This window comes from Protopterus annectens, chromosome 10.part0 (assembly GCF_019279795.1).
Source record: "Protopterus annectens isolate FY-2018-M chromosome 10.part0, PAN1.0, whole genome shotgun sequence".
Classification (NCBI taxonomy): domain Eukaryota; kingdom Metazoa; phylum Chordata; order Ceratodontiformes; family Protopteridae; genus Protopterus; species Protopterus annectens.
In genome coordinates, this window is record NC_056744.1 from 1,836,445,531 (window position 1) to 1,836,460,530 (window position 15,000).

The 15,000-nt window shown below is 38.6% G+C and overlaps 1 long non-coding RNA gene across 1 annotated transcript in view; it reads left to right on the plus strand.

Annotated features, from left to right (window-relative positions):
- Positions 1 to 1,980: 1,980 nt before the first annotated feature.
- Positions 1,981 to 15,000, plus strand: part of LOC122812885 — a 50,127-nt gene continuing 37,107 nt past the window's right edge. Inside the window, exon 1 of the long non-coding RNA XR_006366602.1 lies at positions 1,981 to 2,092. This is a non-coding gene — a long non-coding RNA (uncharacterized LOC122812885). The remainder of the gene's footprint in view (positions 2,093 to 15,000) is intronic.

Here is a 15,000-nt window from a genome sequence, read left to right on the forward strand (position 1 = left end):
TATTACAGCAGTAGAAGAAAATATATTTTCGTTAAAAGTTTAAGAACAAAACATGTATACGGTCTGCTTGTACGGAATGACAGTACACTGTGTCTGATGCTGCTAGACAGGGAGTGGACACAGAAACCACATTGGTCTGTACCTCTCAACTGCCCCCAATTTTGCCTTATCTTTTTGTCCTGTTTTTCATAAAATTTTGATTGTTTTCTGGTAAATTATTGAGGATTATTTTCAGATTGTAGATCAGTAAACTTTAGAATTCCGTGCTCCTTATTGTTCAGAAAATGCTTATTGATGCAAAATCTGTTGTTCTATTCACTTCCTATGTGAATTGCAGCAACATTTAGAACATTGCCCCTGATTCTGGGCCTTTGTCCCTCCATTTATTTTGGCTTTGTCCAGAATTCTTGAGCAAAGAAGGTGAGAGGTATACATTGCTTATATGCTGTGGACTGGAGAAAGGGATTCTTTTCTTACCATTAGGAGGGGATGTCCAGACAAATCATACAATTTAGTGTGTGACATATGTCTGATATCCTTCTGTAGTTAGAACTGTACTATTGTTTTTTACAAGCAAGACACATGCCAATATTTAGCTTTATTATTACATGTATACAGCTGTTTATTACGGTACAGTCACTTTGTCTGGAACAATGTTGTAATACAGTTAGATACTTTAACCTGCTTTTGACTTTCAAGCCTGATCTTTCTGTTTAGGGAATGAATTATGTCTGCTTTGCTGTGCCACCACTTCCCAAGGCAGGTTTTGAAGTTCTCTGGAGGTAAACCAGTCTGAATTTAGCTGCTTGGGTTTGCAGAGTTACACTGAGAGGTTCTCATGGCTGGGTTACAAAGTTGGCAGCCCTATAGTAAAATACCAGCTATGTGCTAAACGTAGAGATGTTGGTGTCAGCCCAGATGAAATAAACAAAAAGGAGCTGCTACCATTTCTAAGGGGTCACCTTTTGCACAATATTCATAGAAGAAATGGAAGGTCATAAGTGCAGTGCAGATGCTGACAGCAGACTTACAGACATTACAGTGACTTGCTGCTATGCAGAAATCTTCGAGTCACTGTTAGTTCATCTATCTGAATGACTCCTGGGTCCACCACTGTTCCATTTCTGCATCCTAACTTTACTACAGATGCTTAATGCTTACTGTCAGACATGACTCCCAAGGACACTAAACATTCCACATGAGGTCATGACTTGGTACTGTATCACATGTGATATTAATGCACAGGCTGTGGGGGTCCTTGACTCTCTCCTGATATTGTGGTGGCACGAGTTACTCACTTTGGATTAACTTTTTGTTATAGGTTAAAACGTAGACGTCATTCATTTTATCTGAGTTTCTCAAACTACAGTCACAATCTACAGGGGGGGGGGGCAGTTTGTAATCACACCTTGTCAAACTGCTGATTACAGTGTTATTAGAACCCCACCAGGTAATCATCTCTCAAGCCTCTCCAGTAATTAATTCTTCACATCCCATGATTTCTAGCCATGGGGTTTTAGGAAGCCGTATGTGTGGCTGTTGAGAGCTAGGATGCAGATGACAACTTAGAAGTGTTCCCGTAACTTTAAAAAGGAGTCCTTTAGGCCTGATGACACGATTGACCCTGTTGTTTGTGTTTCAGGACATACCTTGTACACAGTTTAAATTACCGCATTCGATAACAAATAACATTCAAACAACTTCTGCTCATGTACTCTGTAAACGGTTAAAGAGAAAAACAAATGTAACAATAAAGACTAAATATTTGCATCACTATGAGGTTTTGTTTGCAGAGGTGAGAGATAAAAGTCCTTTCAAGTAGATGGAAACAGGATGCAACCCCCCCCCCACCCAAAATGTTCTGATCAGAATGTTCCACCAGTTAATAATGTTAACAAAATGCAATTGTGTGGGTTTTTCAAGGACTGCAACTGTTGCTACATTTAGCTATAGGATGCAAAGTGTTTAAAACTGGGAAGCAAAGTCCTGAATATGGAGTAGCTTTCCTGCACTGACCAGCATCACTGGACTGTCAGCATTAGAGACGTTGATCCAAAGCTCATTCTCACCACCTGTTTCTGGCACCATCAAGGTAGGCATCAGGCATTCTTTCTTCCATATTTTCCATATTCTGTCCTTAGCTGTGTGTGCCTCAGGTTTTACTGTCCTTTAGACTTTACCTTCTTTCTGTCTTACTGTTTGTCACCTACTCCATTTTCTCAGAGCTCACTCCTACGTCAGTGTTAAAGTTTAGTGAAAGTGACTTTACTTATTTTATTTATTTATTTCACATTTGTTAACTGGGTTAGTCCAAATGAGTTTGCAAACAAACCCATTTTCAGTGGAGACCCAAGGGGAAAGAGCCCCAGCAAACATAAGCAAAGGTAAACATACAGGACAAAAACTATTAAAAATAACAATGCAAATACGAAATTAATTATAAAGAGAAAAACAAAAGAAAAAATTATGAACATTAAGGGTTGCACTGATAGCACTGGTCTAAATGTACTACATATAAGAGTAAAAACAAAAGGATAATCATTGTTCAAAAGAAGGAAAATGTACAGACATTGATAGAAAGTGTGGGGGGGATAGTGTGGAGAATGGGAGGGGAGAGAAAGGGGGATTTATTTATTCATAGTTAGAGATTACGATAATGTCTCACTGCGTTTCTTCTCTGTATTGCATTCTGATTTGTACTTTTTATTTCCACAGTCAGATTTTTAGGAATGCTCCTGACAATAACTGACAAATCTTTCAAAATGTACTATTTGTGTTTCTCCCGCTTAAGTATCAGAAAAATAAAGATAATGCCATAGCTTGTGCTGTATCCCATTTATCACATTTAGAATATGATTTAAAATATGATATGAACTGACCTACAAATTAATAAGTTAAAAAGATATCATAGAAGCATATTAATATTTCTCATTTAAATGTATGATTTTGTAGGTTTTTACAAAGATATCTGATCCATAAATCAAGGGGTTCACAATGTTATATTTATTTATTTATTTATTTTACATATATATATACTGTAATTGAAAAAGTATTGGTTGGGGGAGCTACTGCCTTTGTGAACAGGTACAAAATACAAGACAGGAATAATTTCTCCAGGTGTGCTATGTCTGTAGATACAGTACAGCAGAGGTGCTGTCAAGGGAGGACACAGTGTGGTGCAGATACTTGGATAATCACAGTGTGCAGGTATCTGGGAAAACAGGTACAGTGTGCTGACACATATAACTTGGGAATAATTCAGTTTGGGGTAGGTATGTAAGTGAACAGACAAAGGGTAAGTGATGTCCATTGAACTATTACAATGTGAAGATGGGTACTATGCACTAACATAGCTATACAGTAAAGACAGGTACATAATCCTGACCTGTACTATGGGACAGATAATGGGATAAGTGCAGCATGCTCAGGTGTTCTCTGCAGGCAGGAGTAACATGGTACAGGTGAAGCGCTGGACAGGTAGTAGGAGAAGTACTGTGTGGACAGCTATGTGTGTGTGTGTGTGTGTGTGTGTGTGTGTGTGTGTGTGTGTGTGTGTGTGTGTGTGTGTGTGTGTGTGTGTGTGTGTGTGTGTGTGTGGGTGTGCATGTGTGTGTGTGTGCAGGTGCAATTCAAGCTGCTCAACTGTTGCTGTGAATGAAAGTGTCAGCATTGATGTTTATACATGAAATGCTGCAGTGATTGCAACCAAAAACTAAAATCACACGTCTGAAATAACCTACTTTTTATAGTTGTGCCATATAAGATGCACTGTGTTGATATGATTTCATTCTTTTTTGCCATAGAGAAATCAGAAAGGAATATGTTTTTATGTACATGGAAGAAACTGTCATTTGACTAGTACAGTAAACTCTGATAATATGTCATGTTCCATAATATATGTTGATATACTTTACCATATTGTAATTTATGCTTGGCACAAATTAGGCATTATCCTCTCCTTTTAAAGAATAACCTCTTCATGCTTGTATCACTGTAGCATTGTATGCATTTTACTGTGTAATGACTGTCCATTATTTAACCATTACCTTTAGACCTCCATGCTGTACAGAGCTCACTGACTTGTAGAGGCATTCTGGAATTATTCACATTGTTACATTGTTGCATTTCCCTGCTGTTGGAATTTGTATTCTGCCATTGTTGTTGCCAAAAAGGGTCTTGCATCTGTCCACTCACGCACTTAACTTCAAGCACTCCAACCAACAAAAACAAGAAGAAAACATGAACAAACAAAATAGATACATTGTATGTTTCCCACTAAATGTTACCTCAGAAAAGTTGCCACAGTAAAGGAATATTTCCCCCACCATGCAGTGACCTCAAAAGTGATTATAGTATTTTGGAGGTGCAAGAGATCTGCCCCTCAAAAAAAGAAAATTTGTTGTATTTGTATAGCCAGTAGATGTCCTGCATTTTAATTAAGTTGTTTTTCAGTATTTTTGTATTTTCTATGATTATTTTGCAGATGTTGTCTTGGTTACAGCCTGTTTAGTCATATGTAGCTAGTAGTGTTTCCTGTATTTTTATCAAGCTGCGTGTTTGCATTTTAATTAAGTTGTGTGTTAGCATTTTTTTTCTGTAACATTTTTGGTGATGTTACTTAGTTACAATATATTGGATCATATTTTCAGTAAACTAACCATAATAAAGGTGGAGCAAACAGAGGTTGTGGAGAGGTGCAACACAGAGCAGGTGTGACTTGTGTGAGTGATAGTGAGTGAGAGAGACACTGTGTACCACATGTAGCAGGAGAGAAGTGTGTGTGGAACAGGTATGCTGCGTGCACAGGTACACTGCAGGGAGCAAACATGACACATACAGTATGTAGGATAGGTGGAGTGTGCAGAGAGTATAAAGTGGGTAGGAAGTGGGATAGGTAGTGACACAGGTAGGCTGTAGAGTAGGTAATATGTGGGACATGTAGTAAGACAGCTAGTGTGTGCAACAGATTTTGAGAAAGGGCTATGTCTAGCTGTGTTATTTCAGCAGGTGCAGGAAAGAATGCCATGAATACAGGTACATTTGAATGTGTACTGACTTCCTGAATGATCAGATGTACCTTATACCTTTTTGTTTTAAAATATTAGGATGAATGCATTTGTCTTATTATCTAGATGCATTACTGCACTATTATGGTGCTTGCTACTCTAACACCTTGGGTTGCACCTGTAACAGACAGCCTAGTTACCTTCCAGATTTACTGTTGCCATAGCTAAAAGAATAAAAGTGATCCAGCTACCTAGAAAATCTACCCTCACAGATCGGAAGTGCAGAAAAAGCATAACAAGATTTAAGGACATACTTGAAAAAAATTCTTTAATGAAATTAAGAGTTTATATGTGGTCCCACCAAGGTAAACTGAATATTCGCTGTATTTATGCCATTCATGTTTTATCTCATACTACTCACATTACATAACTGTACTGCTGCTTCAAATAATTCCAAAGGGACTTTACCTGCATATATAGGTAATTTATCACCTGGGACACTAAGCAGAGCAATGCCGACTCCCCCTGTCATTCTGCTGCTACCTAATTCCAAAGGTACTTACCTGCATATATAGGTATGTTATCACCTGGGACACTAAACAGAACAATGCCGACTCCCCCTATTATTCTGCTGCTACCTAATTCCAAAGGTACTTACCTGCGTACATAAGTATTATATCACCTGGGACACTAAGCAGAGCCATGCCGACACTCCCTGTCACTGTGCTGCTATCTAATTTCAAAGGTACTTACCTGCATATATAGGTATGTTATCACCTGGTACACTAAACAGAACAATGCCGACTCCCCCTATTATTCTGCTGCTACCTAATTCCAAAGGTACTTACCTACATATATATAGGTATTTTATCCCCTGGGACACTAAGCAGAGCAATGCCAACTCCCCCTATAATTCTGCTGCTACCTAATTCCAAAGGTACTTACCTGCATATATATAGGTATGTTATCAGCTGGGACACTAAGCAGAGCCATGCTGACTCCCCCTGTCATTGTGCTGTTATCTAATTTCAAAGGTACTTTCCTGCATATATAGGTATGTTATCACCTGGGACACTAAGCAGAGCCATGCCGACTCCCCCTGTCATTGTGCTGCTATCTAATTTCAAAGCTACTTACCTGCATATATAGATATGTTATCACCTGGGACACTAAGCAGAGCAATGCTGACTCCCTCTGTCATTCTGCTGCTACCTAATTCCAAAGGTACTTACCTGCGTACATAAGTATTATATCACCTGGTACACTAAACAGAGCCATGTCCACTCCCCCTGTCACTGTGCTGCTATCTAATTCCAAAGGTACTTACCTGCATATATAGGTATTATATCACCTGGGACACTAAGCAGAGCCATGCCGACTCCCCCTGTCATTGTGCTGCTATCTAATTCCAAAGGTGATTACATACATATATAGGTATTATATCACCTGGGACACTAAGCAGAGCCATGTCGACTCCCCCTGTCATTGTGCTGCTATCTAATTCCAAAGGTACTTACCTGCATATATAGGTATTATATCACCTGGGACACTAAGCAGAGCCACGCCGACTCCCCCTGTCATTGTGCTGCTATCTTCTCTCCCTTCTGTTCTCTCCCTTCTAATAATTCCCTGATCATTTTTCTTTCCTGGATCTATAATCGTACCTCTGTGGACTAACACAGCCATCCTTTCCAGACATCCCTTCACTATTTATGCTACAAAGCGCCCGCTCTTTTTTAATCTCCAGTATTACTTGGGCTGTTACTGTCTTTTTAATAGTGTTATTTCATCATTTTATGCATTTTATCGTGTGGTTAGTGATATATTAGTTTTTATTGTAACTCTATATTATTGTTCTTGCTATCATGGCCTGGGTCTTGCTGTAAAATGTATTTGTTTATTTACTTGTTTGCTCGTTTATCTATTTATTTATTTATTTAGTGCATTTGTTTCCAGAATAGTTCACTGGAGGCATGGAGACAAAAAACTCCTTGACATACAGAGAAATACAGCAATATTGCAAACATTAGCACAATATAGATTTTTTAGACACAGGGATAACATAATATTTACATTAAAAAAGTAAAACAGATATTCAACCTGTCAAGAACATATGGAGCTACCAGAAATACATGAATAAACAGTGTGTGATCATATAGACATTCTATCCCTGGAGGTCATTTACAATAAAAGCTACATAGATAGATAGATAGATAGATAGATAGATAGATAGATAGATAGATAGATAGATAGACGGATAGATGGATAGATAGCTGGAGATATAAAAACAGTAAAAGTACAGTGTGCAAAATATATCAAAGGAGCATTAATCAGAAAAAATTTATGAGACCAGGCACAGTGAACATGTGCAGGCATTGTGGGATTGTGCATCGTGGGAGATGAGTTACAATGTGAAAGTAGGAGCAGAACTACAAAGGGACAAAGTATACATCTATATATGTATGGTGCACAGGGCAGTGCACTGTGGGAGATGTGCCACAATGAGCAAGTAGGAGCAGAAGCAGAGAGCTGCAAAGTGCATGTCTACATAGGTACAGTGTGCAGAGTGGTGCATTATGGGATATGTTTTACAATGAGTAAAAAGGAGCAGAAGTATAGAGCTGCAAAATGTATGTCTGCATAGGTATAGTGTGCAGAGTGGTGCATTATGGGAGATGTGTTACAATGAGCAAAAAAGGAGCAAAAGTATAGAGCTGCAAAATGTATGTCTCCATAGGTACAGTGTGCAAAATGGTGCATTATGGGAGATGTGTCCAATGAGCAAAAAGCAGAAGTACAGAGCTGCAAGGTATATGTTTGCATAGGTACCATATAAAGAGGTGCATTGTGGGAAATGTGTCACAATGGGCAAGTAGGGACAGAGGTACAGCACTGCAAAGTATTTGGGTAGGTAAAGTGTATGGAGAGGTGCACTGTGGGGCTGATGTGGTGTTCTGTTAGAAAAATATGCACTATGTAGGAAATTTCATCTGGGTAAATAAGGTATACAGAGATGTACAATACATTTATTTTTAACAGGTAAGTGGTCTAAACCACTAAGTCCCCTTTTTACCCTTACCTTAGTAGTTAAGAGTTACTGTAGCAGCACAGTATACATAAATGCAAACAAAATGCAATGTAGCACAGTATACATAAACACAAATAAGATACAATGTAGCACAATATGGATAAAACAAGTTACAATGTAGCATAATATACATAAAAACAAGATTCAATGTAGCACAGTATACATAAAAAACAAGTTACAATGTAGAATAGCATAGCATACATAAACACAAACAAGATGCAATGTAGCACAATATACATAAAACAAACATGTTACAATGTACTGTATTATACATAAACACAAACAAGACACAATGGATATCATATATGTTCCAAAACAAGAGTAAACTAGTTACATTAAAAACCAATACTACACAAAAAAAGAAAAACTATATACATAAAAAGAAAAATGAATTCAGTATTTAAACTGACACTATGGACATGCTCTTGTAGTAACTGCTTTTGTTCCTTTATAGTTAGTACCGTTATACAGAACTTCATCAGACAAAAATCAATACCTCACTTCATTTTCTATAAGATAGCTAGTCTAATTAAAATAACTAATCCAATTAATCATTTGCTTCTTAAAGTAGCCAACACAATTTCTTAGTTAAGCAATCATTTTTCTTTTTAGTTACATTAACGATCACACCAACTTGGGAGTCTAAGTTATAAGTGCTAGTCATATCTTAACAGACAGCAAGTTATCCATAAATCAGAATTCGCTGCTTTATTCATAGAATTATATTCCGGTCACTGAGTTATTTTATGCTCAGTGGATGATTTATCATAATACTTGCCTCATCCCTTCCAAGAAACTAGCTTTTATTTGCTCAAACTTCCTCCTAAGTGTAATTTTTGTAGGGTAGAATAACTAGACATCCTGCATATCTTTCAGTTTTGTTCATGTGTGTAAAGAATTTGGAAATCCATAAACTAAAGTAAAGCAACTTTGTATTACCCAAGAGACTAAATGTGATGACAGGCAATTCTACGGGACAATGCAAAGTCTGTCTTATTGTTTGCCTTTAGGTCAGATTCTGCATTACCGCTGTGTGGAGTAAACCAGAAGCATAACAATTCAAACGTTTTCTTGCAGTTTTAATAAGTATTTGGAGGCATATTGTACATTTTCACATACATTTAAGAAACATTTTTGTCTGAGTGAAAATTTCTTTGGAAATGATTCAAGGTTCTGGTCAGTTTACAATGACTTCTTTAATTATTTTGTGTCTAGAGGCTACGTGACATTTCACAAAACTTGCTGTTTATGTGAAAAAGCGCCCCGTGTTTTGGATTGGGGGATTTCTATACTCTATATATATTACATGTTTTATATGTACTTTCTGGAAAGTATTGCTCTTTCAAATGTAAGCAATTTTGTAACCATTTGAAATATTAGGACCTGCATGAGGAAGTCCCATAATACGGAAACTGAAGGTTGAAAATCTGGATTTACCTATACTAAGGCTAAGATTGCCATTTCTATTTATTTTATTTATTTATTGCAGTTGGTTTACCAGGATAGTCCATTGGGCCATAAAGAACCCGTTTTCAATGGAGTCCTGGGGAGAAAAGCTCCAAAAACAAAATGTACATTCAACATTTGACAGAGGAAATGTAGGTACAGAGAGTTATTAATACTACGTAGACAGGATGCAAGTGAGAACTTATCAAATATACAGTAGCAGTCATAACAGTTAATACATTGAGAAGAAAAATACTAGTAATAGAACAAATGTAAACATTAATACAGATTAGAGAACAAACATAGTAGCTACATAAAGTAGGATGTGATACTGGAGGACTTTAAGTAGAGTTAGTTATGTATGGTGGGAGCAAGAGCATTCCCACTGTGATGCTAGATGTAAGAAAAGAGACTTTTTGAAGGTAGAGTGGTTAGAGGTGGTGCGGATGAGTAGGGGTAAGGAGTTCCAGAGGCGAGCGAGGCAGAAGGACAGAAGGCTTTTGCCTGGGGGATGAGTAGGTTTGTGCACTTCTAGTAGATTTTGATTATTTGACCTTAGAACTCTGTTAGGTAGGTGCATTTTAAAGGCAGATGAAAGGGAGGGACAGAGGGAGGGGTTTAGAATAAGCTTATGGGCTAGAGTTAGTTGAGTGTAAGTTAGTTGGTTGGGAAGTTCTAGCCATTTTAGTTTATGGAGGGATAAACAGTGGTGAGTGGAGGAGTTATGGCTGGTGGCGAATTTTGCAATTTTGTTATAGCAGGAGGTAAGCTGTTTTTTTAAGAAGGACTGAAGATTAGTTAGTAGTGGGGCGCCATAGAGAAGGGAGGGGATAAGGAAGGAAGTAGAGAGAGTGATTTTAGTGGCAGATGTGAGGTAGGCATTCTGTCTATAAAGCATGCCAAGTTTTTGATGCGTTTTTTTGATGTTTATTTGCAGGTGGGAATTAAATTTAAGTTGGTTGTCAATTTGGACCCCAAGTAGTTTGGTCTCTGACAGTATTTCAAGAGGTGAGTTGTTTTGACTAGTAATTAAGAATGTATTCAGGTTGGGAGGAGTGACTCTAAAAGGAGTAAATAACATTACTTTGGTCTTGGTAGCATTGAGAGCTAGATGATTACTTAGCATCCATTGCTCTGTGGAAGAGAAGGCATCTTGAGTAAGTTTTTGTAGTGTAGTGATAGAAGAGGCAGAACAGATGATAGTTGAGTCATCTGCATATTGGATGATGCTAGAGAATGGGATCGATTTGTGGAAGTCGTTAATAAAAATAGTGAAGAGAAGAGGACCAAGTATGGAGCCTTGTGGAACTCCTGTAGGGGTACTAAGGAAAGAGGAGGTGGCTTTTTTCCATTTTACAGCTTGGTTTCTGTTAGATAGATAACTAGAGAACCAGTTCAAAGAGGCGGAAGATAGGTAAAGTTTGGAGAGTTTAGTTAAGAGCAGGCTGTGTGAGATAGTATCGAAGGCTTTGGAGAGGTCAAGAAGTAAGGTGGAAACAATTTGTCCAGAGTCACGGGCTTTATTTACAATTTCAAGGAAGGAGAGGAGGGCAGTCATAGTGCTGTGATTAGGTCTGAAACCGTGCTGTGTGGGAGTTATAAGATGGTTGTCTAGAAGGTGAGGAAGGAGTTGAAGATGGACACATTTTTCTAGGAGTTTTGAGATGGGGGACAGGATGGCTATGGGACGGAAATTAGTAATGTTATTATTGTTGCCACCTTTGTGTAGAGGTATAATAAAGGCTTGTTTCCAGATTTGGGGAACTGTGCATTCTTGTAGGGAGCGGTTAATTAAAATGCTAATGGGGTATGCAAGAGTTTCAGCGGCTATACTGAGAAAGTAAGAAGGGATATTATCAGGAGCATTGGTACATGGTTTCAATTTCTGAAGGAGTTTCTTTATAGTAGATGTAGGTATGGGATTTAATGAGAAGAGGGTGCAGTCAGGAGGGGGGAAATTATGGGGTGGTGGAGATGAGGATAGAGTTTGTGTAGAAGAGGGGGTAGAGGAGTTAGTGGGTGGGGAGTAGGGTATAGAAGTAGAGAGAGTGGGGGTGGATGAGGGGGTATTAGATAGCAGGGAGGTGTTGGAGAATGAGGAGGTCAATTTGGAAATAGAGTCAATAAAGAAAGAATTAAATTGGGTGGCTAAATCAAGTACTGGAGCATTTGGGTCTGGGGTAGGAGTATCTGGTTTGCTAGGGTGGAGGAGAGTAGAGATCCCTTTCCAGAACTTTAGAGGGTTATTTTTATTTTGGTTTTGGAGTGTAGAGAAGTAGTTTTGACGATCAGAAGTAATGAGTTTCTCATAATACTTCCTTTTAATGAGGAATATCAGTCTCACATTTGGTATATATGAGCTCAGGAGGTGGGAGGCTGACCCCCATGTAAAAAAGTAACTAAAAGAAGAAGCTAGATGTTCAATATTTGCTTTTCTTGTGGATTTCCAGTCTTTTTTTTTTTTTTGCTTGTTGGGACTCAGCATTTAAAGTCCATTGATTTTAATAGGGAGCTATATAATTCTGTGTGTGTTCAAGTCTTTGCTGCATATTGTTTATTTCATGTTTTTGTACCTTGAAAATCATTACACATAGTTTTGAAAAAAAAACACTACCTAAAAGTAGTAACATAAAACTTAAAAACTTACAAAACAATCAAATTGTGCACCCCAAGTAAAAAAACAGTGATAATCAGGTATAAACACTCTAATTATACCATGACCCCCCATTAATATTCCAAAACGTGCACGCTGATTGGCCAGCATGCATGTTGTAAATCGACTTATGCTAACAGAAAAAGGTCCGGTCGCCCGGATTTTTTCCATTAGTATGTCTTTTTTAAAAACACTGTCTGTTTAAAAAAAGCAACGGAGATCTTGCTTTCTCCGTTGCTTTTTTTTTAAACCTGTCTTGTTATGTTAAATGGGTTTAACATAGCGAGACAGCTTTAAAATAAGCAACGGAGATGTCCGTTGCTTATTTTAAAGCTGTCTCACTATGTTAAACCCATTTAACATAGCAAAACAGTAAAAAGCAATGGAGATCTTGCTTTCTCCGTTGCTTTTGGCCACAGCTCTGATGTACTGTGTGGGCATGCGCAGTATATCAGAACTGCCACGGATGCCAGACAGCTGCGGAAGGGCAGCAAAGAGGCATTATACAATGCCATTATTTAAGAAAAGTAATTGTTTCTTTTCTTAAATAATGTCATAGTATAATAGCAATAACCCACTTCTGGGTGTGGGTAATGCGGGATTTACCCACGGTTGTCTTTGTTTGGACCAAACCATGCCAGCCGTGGGTAAATCCCGCATTACCCACACCCAGGCATGGGTTATTGCTATAATACCAACATCTTAAATGCCTAAACATTACGAAGCAATCAGAGGGGGAAAGGTGATGAAGCAGTCATGGAAATCATGCAGTATACCACATCAAATTCTTCTAAGGCCTTAGGCTATTCCAGGGCACCCTGCTTACCAGAACAGATTAGTTTCTAGCAATGCCCTTTGGTGCAGAACACTGTGCTTTAACCTATTTGGTTACTCCGGGACAGTGCTTGCTACACTTTTATGAGATGAAATGTTGTTTCAGTGCTGTAGTTTTCTGAGTGTTGTTGGGATCATAGCTGTAATGAAAAGGCTTTACTGCTTCACAGTAAGGTATGCTCAAGGACAGAGTTGGCAGTAGAATACAGGTATAACATGAGATAAATATAATGTGGTTTACAGAGCAGATAGGTACAGAAGAAGATGTGCATAGGATGGAAAAAGTGGGAGACGTGCAGCAAAATATGTATAATATGAACCCTGACAAAGGGGCCATATGTAGAACTCCCTCCTAATAATGATGAAAGAGAAAAAAGAATGCAGCTTCCTGCAGGTGAGAAAGAAATTCATAATTCAAATTTAGATTTATTTATGTCCTTAAGCTTAACCAAAATACAGCACAGACACAGATGGCACTCTAAGATTAAAGAAAAGGCATTGGAGAGGAGGTCTTTCAGCATGTTTTGTGCTAAATGGCACATCATGGCTTTAGCCATATGTGCAAGCAAAATAATTCCAGAGGGATGATTCATATGGTGTTGTTTGGACAGCTGAATTCTAGATGACTGGACAGCACTAGGACATACTCAAGAAAGACCAATACTGCACATGGTGTTCTCGAACTGAGAAGGACACAGAGTTTCAGTTCTAGAAGAAGGGAGTCAAGTGACATCATCAAACATCATAGCTGAAAATCAAACATATTACACGGACAGGCTAAACAAAGGAGAGAACTCTGAATTTCAGAAGAGTGAATGATCACAAAAAAAGGGATACTGGCTGAGGAAAGTTTTAGCAAACATTAATGAACACAGTCAGGAGGGATAGTGGCAATATTTATTTTATTTATTCGTTTACTTACTTTTACTAGACAGCATAATCGATTTGGGCTAGGCTCCTTTTCAGCAGAGTCCTGAGGAGAAAGTACAGTACAATTTAAAAAGTACAATACAATTTAAAAATAAAAATAAAATGAGATGTGTTGATATAAATAATTTGGAATTCAGTCAGCATAGCAGACATTAAAACAATAATAAGAAGTGAAGACAGCACATAAAAATATAAACCATGAAATAGAGCACCTTCTAATCAGAGATAACAAACATGAAGGTGGTTTAATGAATTTAAACTAAGGATGAGATTTATATTGGATTAAATCACTTGTGCATATTCATTTATTTGGTGTATTTTAGCAGGGAATATAATGATGCAGGGAGAAGCTTGCAAGTGATTTAACAGAGTGTAAGAAAGGCAGAGGAGTTAGAGTCTGGAATTGAGTCAGGTGAGGCTGCAGGTAAGGGTAGGAAGGAGGAGTTAGAAACATTGGGGGGGCTGGAGGTAAGGGTAGGAAGGAGGAGTTAGAAACATTGGGGGGCTGCAGGTAAGGGTAGTAAGGAGGAGTTAGAAACATTGGGGGGCTGAAGGTAAGGGTAGGACGGAGGAGTTAGAAACATTGGGGGGCTGCAGGTAAGGGTAGTAAGGAGGAGTTAGAAACATTGGGGGGCTGCAGGTAAGGGTAGTAAGGAGGAGTTAGAAACATTGGGGGGCTGAAGGTAAGGGTAGGACGGAGGAGTTAGAAACATTGGGGGGCTGCAGGTAAGGGTAGTAAGGAGGAGTTAGAAACATTGGGGGGGCTGGAGGTAAGGGTAGGAAGGAGGAGTTAGAAACATTGGGGGGCTGCAGGTAAGGGTAGTAAGGAGGAGTTAGAAACATTGGGGGGCTGCAGGTAAGGGTGGAAAGGAGGAGTTAGAAAGATGGGGGCTGGAGGTGAGGGTAGGAAGGCAGAGTTAGAAACATTGGGGGGCTGCAGGTAAGGGTGGGAAGGAGGAGTTAGAAACATTGGGGGGCTGCAGGTAAGGGTAGTAAGGAGGAGTTAGAAACATGGGGGCGGCAGGTAAGGGTAGGACGGAGGA